This window comes from Triticum aestivum, chromosome 4A (genome assembly GCF_018294505.1).
Source record: "Triticum aestivum cultivar Chinese Spring chromosome 4A, IWGSC CS RefSeq v2.1, whole genome shotgun sequence".
NCBI lineage: Eukaryota > Viridiplantae > Streptophyta > Magnoliopsida > Poales > Poaceae > Triticum > Triticum aestivum.
The window spans coordinates 230,295,352-230,301,351 of NC_057803.1; positions in this window are offsets into that span (position 1 = coordinate 230,295,352).

Genomic DNA, 6,000 nt, shown 5'->3' on the forward strand with positions numbered 1-6,000 from the left:
TCATTGTTCCATGCTATTATATTATCTGTTTTGGTTGCTTAATGGGCTTTAATATGCACTTTTATATTATTTTTGGGACTAACCTAATAACCGGAGGCCCAGTGCCAGTTTCTGTTTTTTTGCCTATTTCAGTGTTTCGGAGAAAAGGAATATCAAATGGAATCCAAGCGGAATGAAACCTTCGCGAGGATCTTTCTTGGAACAAACTCCATCCAGGAGACTTGGAGTGAAATTCAGAGACGGAACGAGGCGGCCACGAGGTAGGAGGGCGCGCCCCCACCCACGTGGGCCCCTCATAGCTCCACCGACGTACTTCTTTCGCCTATATATACTCTTATACCCTAAAAACATCCATGAGATCCATGAAACCACTTTTCCACCGCCGCAACCTTCTGTACCTGTGAGAGCCCATCTGGGGACCTTTTCCGGTGATCTGCCGGAGGGGGAATCAATCATGGAGGGCTTCTACATCAACACCATAGCCTCTCCGATGATGTGTGAGTAGTTTACCACAGACCTCCGGGCCCATAGTTATTAGGTAGATGGCTTCTTCTCTCTCTTTGGTTCTCAATACAAAGTTCTCCTCGATGTTCTTGGAGATCTATTCGATGTAATATTCTTTTGTGGTGTGTTTGCCGAGATCCGATGAATTGTGGATTTATGATCAAGTTTATCTATGAACAGTATTTGGTTCTTCTCTGAATTCTTATATGCATGATTTGATAATCTTTGCAAGTATCTTCGAATTATCGGTTTAGTTTGGCCTACTAGATTGAACTTTCTTACAATGGGAGAAGTGCTTAGCTTTGGGTTCAATCTTGCGGTGTCCTTTCCCAGTCACAGTAGGGGCAGCAAGGCACGTATTGTATTGTTGCCATCGAGGATAAAAAGATGGGGTTTATATCATATTGCTTGAGTTCATCCCTCTACATCATGTCATCTTGCCTAAAGCATTACTTTGTTCTTATGAACTTAATACTCTAGATGCATGCCAGATAGCGGTCGATGTGTGGAGTAATAGTAGTAGATGCATAATCGTTTCGGTCTACTTAACATAGATGTGATGCCTATGTTCATAATCATTGTCTAGATATTCTCATAATTATGCGCTTTTCTATCAATTGCTCGACAGTAATTTGTTCACTCACCGTAATACATGCTATCATTAGAGAAGCCACTAGTGAAACCTATGGCCCCCGGGTCTATTTTATATCGTATAAGTTTCCGATCTACAATTCTAGTTTGCTATTTATTTTATTTTGCAATCTTTACTTTTCAATCTATACAACAAAAATACCAAAAATATTTATCTTATTATCTTTATCAGATCTCACTTTTGCAAGTGGCCGTGAAGGGATTGACAACCCATTTATCGTGCTGGTTGCAAGGTTCTTGATTGTTTGTGCAGGTACTAGGAGACTTGTGTGTAATCACCCTTTCCTCTTCAAGGGAAAACCAACGCATGCTCAAGAGGTAGCAAGGACACGGTGGGGTTATGTTTGACTCGTAAGTAGTTCAGGATCACTTATTGATCATTACTAGTTTGCGACAGTTATGCGTAGTCTCTCATCTTATTCTTGTACTCGTGATACGTCTCCAACGTATCTATAATTTTTTATTGTTCCATGCTGTTTTATTATCAATCTTGGATGTTTTATAATCATTTTATGTCATTTTTGGTACTAACCTATTGACATAATGCCAAGTGCCAGTTCCTGTTTTTTCCAAGTTTTTTACATCGCGGAAAATCAATATCAAACGGAGTCCAAATGCCACGAAACTTTACGGAGATTTTTTATGGACCAGAAGGAACATGTTGGGCCTTGGTTGCACCTGGGGGGGGTCATGTCGTGGAATTGTCACACCAGATGTCCTAGTGAAATGACTTAGTCGTGGAGCCATTGCAACTATGTCAGCTTAAAGGGGTTAAATGGGACCAAGGACACAGGAATTTATACTGGTTCGGCCCCTTGCTATGAAGGTAGAAACCTATTCCAGTTGAGATGGTATTTCTTGGGTTTCAATTACCAGGGAGCGAATACGCTTGACCTAGTTTTCGATCTCTCTCTTCTTTCTTGCCCTAAGCCACTGCCGGGTCGTCCCATTATATACACAGGTTGACGCCCCACGGCTCACGGAGTCCCGGCCGGCTCATACAGAACGTGTCCGGCTCGGTGACTAACTAGACTTGCCTTACAATACAAGTCATACATATATGGCGGTTTATAGCGATGGGCCTTAAGCCGCCTTTGGGCTTTGGGTCCTTAGTAAGCCTGCTAGCTGAACCGCCATCCTCAACATCTTCACGGGCCTTGTCTTGATGAACCGCCATCAGTATAACCCGGCCCCTCCTGGGTGGGTCATACCCAATAGTCATATCCCCAACATTTGGCCCCAGGTTGATTTGAACTTGTTCATGTCAATCTTGAACACTTAGAAAAAAATCCTTTTTCATTTACTCTTCGTGAGATCTTGTAACCTGCTATGATGTCATCTCCTGGGATTGTGGTAACCCGCCATGACGTCACCTGTCATTAATGTTGCACAAGGCGCAAATCTTAATAAATCTTATCTTTTAACGAACCCCCGAAAATCGAGGCATTTGCGTCGTCACATATCCATTTTTTGGTCTCCTCGATTCCCGTGCATGCCACTTATCCTTCTAGCCTTATAAATAGGACCAGGGGTCCCTTTTCACTCTCCCCCTCCGCCTTCTCGTCTTCAACCTTTCTCTTTCTCACAACGCATCTGCGCATCTGAACACCGCCGCCGCCGGCCTCGTCGTCTTCCTCGACCCCGGCCGCTGCATCGACCTGAAAGAGACCAGAGAAACTGTGGCGCCTCTCCATTGCTCAGTGGATCCAGTAAGCACCTCTCCTTTCTCCATTGTAGATCTCCATTAGGGTTTTCTGAAGTTCTTAGGAGTTCGTCGTCGTTCTTCATCATACCTCTATTTGATCCTTTCTTCGATCCAAAAATAACTTTTAAAATATGCAGAATCGGTTTCTGTACCTTCTCTTAATCACTGAATATGCTTCCTAGATATAGAAATCTTGCCAGTATACTAGTTCCTCCGCTGCTGTGATATTAGGTTTTAATTTTACTTTCTTTTTCGAGCAGCGGCAGATCAAAAATTAACTGCACCATCTGTAAAACATGTTTATCCAACACTTAGCAGAATTCACTCTTGATAGATCTTAAATACCATTACTGTTATGGCGGCTTATATCACCATTTATAAGTAGTCATATGTCATTAGGCCCCATTTAAGACGCTAATGTGAATATATGCTGCAGCGTTCATCTCCGGCTTAACCAATCAACTTAAACTGGCAATTTTTCTTTCTTTTAGGCTTCTTCCCTTACGATGCCGAAGACAATTACCTCGTGTAATTGGGTTCCTTCCACTATCACCGAAAACACACTCAAGGACTTTGTCAAAGTGGGCTTTTTACCAGCAAAAAACATCTTGCACTGGCGTGCTCCCACACCAGGTGAAGAAAGCCCTCAACCACAAGATTGTGAGGTCATTGTTTTGACTAATCACATGAATCGGGGCTTGTCACCACCTGGATCCAAATTTTTCCGAGACGTTCTGCACTTCTTTCAACTTCATCCTCAAGACACCGGACCCAATTCCGTGTCAAACATCTGCAATTTTCAAGTTTTCTGTGAAGTATACCTTCAAGAAGAACCCAATGTTGAACTCTTCAGGGAATATTTTTATTTGAACCGACAGAATGAGTTTACAGATGGACCCAGCTTAGAACTTGGCAGGGTCTCGATTCAACGGAGAAGAGATGCTATCTTCCCTTATGCTCGCCTGCCGAGTCACCCCAAGGATTGGAACCAAACATGGTTCTATTGTAAAGATACTTCTCCAGCTGATCAAAATAAACTGCCGGGTTATCGTGTCGAGTGGCTCAACCCCAAGCATCATCTTCCCGAGCGGATTACTACTGCTAAACGGTCAAATCTTGCACTTACCATTTCAAAGGTCAAGGCCCTACTAGGAAATGGGTTAACCAATATTGTCGGTGCGAATGACACCTACGGGATCACGGGGAATCCCTTCTACGGTAGGCGGGCGCGGGGCTGTGGATAGAGCGGGTTTAGAAGATCAACACGGGGGAGTTTATCCAGGTTCAGGCTGCAAGTGATGCATAATACCCTACTCCTACTGGTTTATGTTTATCTGGTGTTCTTGGACTAGCTACAAAGCATGCAGGGTCCAAAAAGTCTGAATCCTCTCACAGTGCGCCGCGGGCCTCCTTTTGTAGTCAAAGGGGCTGCCACAGTGGCACACAGGAGGTGGAAAGTTGTACAGTAGTCAAGTTTATCACCTGACATCACGGGACAAAACGCATTGAATGCGCTACTTAGGTGTCCTCTTGCTTTATCGGGAATGGCAGCGAAGCCCGTCACGTCCGTCGCCGCTTCGCCTTGCTCCGACACATGTCCAGGCCAATGAGGCATGCAGCGCCATGTAGGATGGCAGGCTGCTGAGCTGGTGTGGTGGCAGGGTCTTCACGAAGATCTGCATGCCACCACGTAGGTGCTTGACTAGTTGTCTTAGGAGCCATGTACTGCCATGCGGGTACCTTCTTGGTTGGTTTGTCGGCCTTGAGCTGGGGTGGCGACGAGGCGGCAAGGCCTTGCCGCGGTCTTGCTAATCTTCCTGGCAAGGGTCTTGCCGGGGCCTTGTGAGTGCCCTCAGTAAGAGTCTTGCCGGGGCCTCACGGGTATCTTTGGCAAGAGCCTTGTCGGGGCCTTGTGGGCATCCTCGGCAAGGATCCTTGATGTTGTCTTGTTTCTTAGTTCCTATCTAGGCCTTGTAAGCCCTTTGTCTTCACAAAGGTCTGCATGCCACCATGGATGCACCTCCCGATCGTTGGTTCCGATGTGGTTGATGGCGTCGGGACTCTTAGACTCGAGGGTGGCGGCCTTGTTGGTGAGGGGCAAGTTGCACCGGCAAGACTCTTGCCGGGGCCATGAAGGCCACCCCGGCAAGGGCCTTACCGGGGGAGTTTCACCTCGTCCCTCTGCTTCTCGTGCCTTTGGCTTGGCACTGCTTTGGTAGTCTTGTGTCTTTGCTTCCTCCGCTCTGCCAAGCGTGGCTGCGACTACCCAGGCACAAGTAAAGGGATACAAAAAGGACCCCTACTTTTGGACACCGATAGGAGCCCCCGGGCCTGGGTCACATATGAGCGCCGAGTGTTATTGGGCCAGGCCCAGAACGGTGCATGGGCGCGTGTGTGGCAGAGTTTTACCGTAGTAACTCCCTCGCCAGTTGCGCTTCCCCACGACCCGCATTGAATGCATAACATGGGGGTCGTGCATGGGGCGGTTGTTACATGCCTGCGTCACATCCTGGTAAATGGTAAAGAGGCGGCCCGCGCCTTCCCCATAAAAGAGGAAAACACAGGGGCACGACTCATTTACTAAGTGGACTCGGGTCGTGGCCTTCAAGGCACCCGCACCCCGAGATCATAGGGTGGAAACCGATTGCCTCACTTGTCTTCTCGATTCTGGCCTGCTCGCCACATGTCCCCCATGCGCCAAGGAGGGTAGGCAGCGGACGCGGAGGGCACAACCCTTAATGGCGAGGCGGGAAATCGGGTCGCTGCTGATTGAAGGAGCGGGTCGGTCCCGATTCCCTGCGTCCCTGGCAGTTGGATTGGTTAAGTGGGGCGGCTGAGCCCCAGCCCTGTCCCTTTATAAGACACCCTTTAATCCTCCAACATCCATCTCCTTCCATCTTGACTCCTTCCTTCCCATCGCTATGGCGAGAGGGCGCGTCGGTGCTCCGATTGCGGCGACGAGAGTCTCTCCTCGACAGCGTGCTTCCCCTCCCCAAGAGCTCATGACGGTGGAGCCGGCCACAAGAGGAAGAGGGAAGGAGCGAGGCTGAGGCCGTCGTGGCACTCAAGGGAGAGGAGCACGGGGCGGCACACCGGCCGCGCCTCCGCCAGCGGCTCTTCCTCCAATGGAGGGCCGTGTC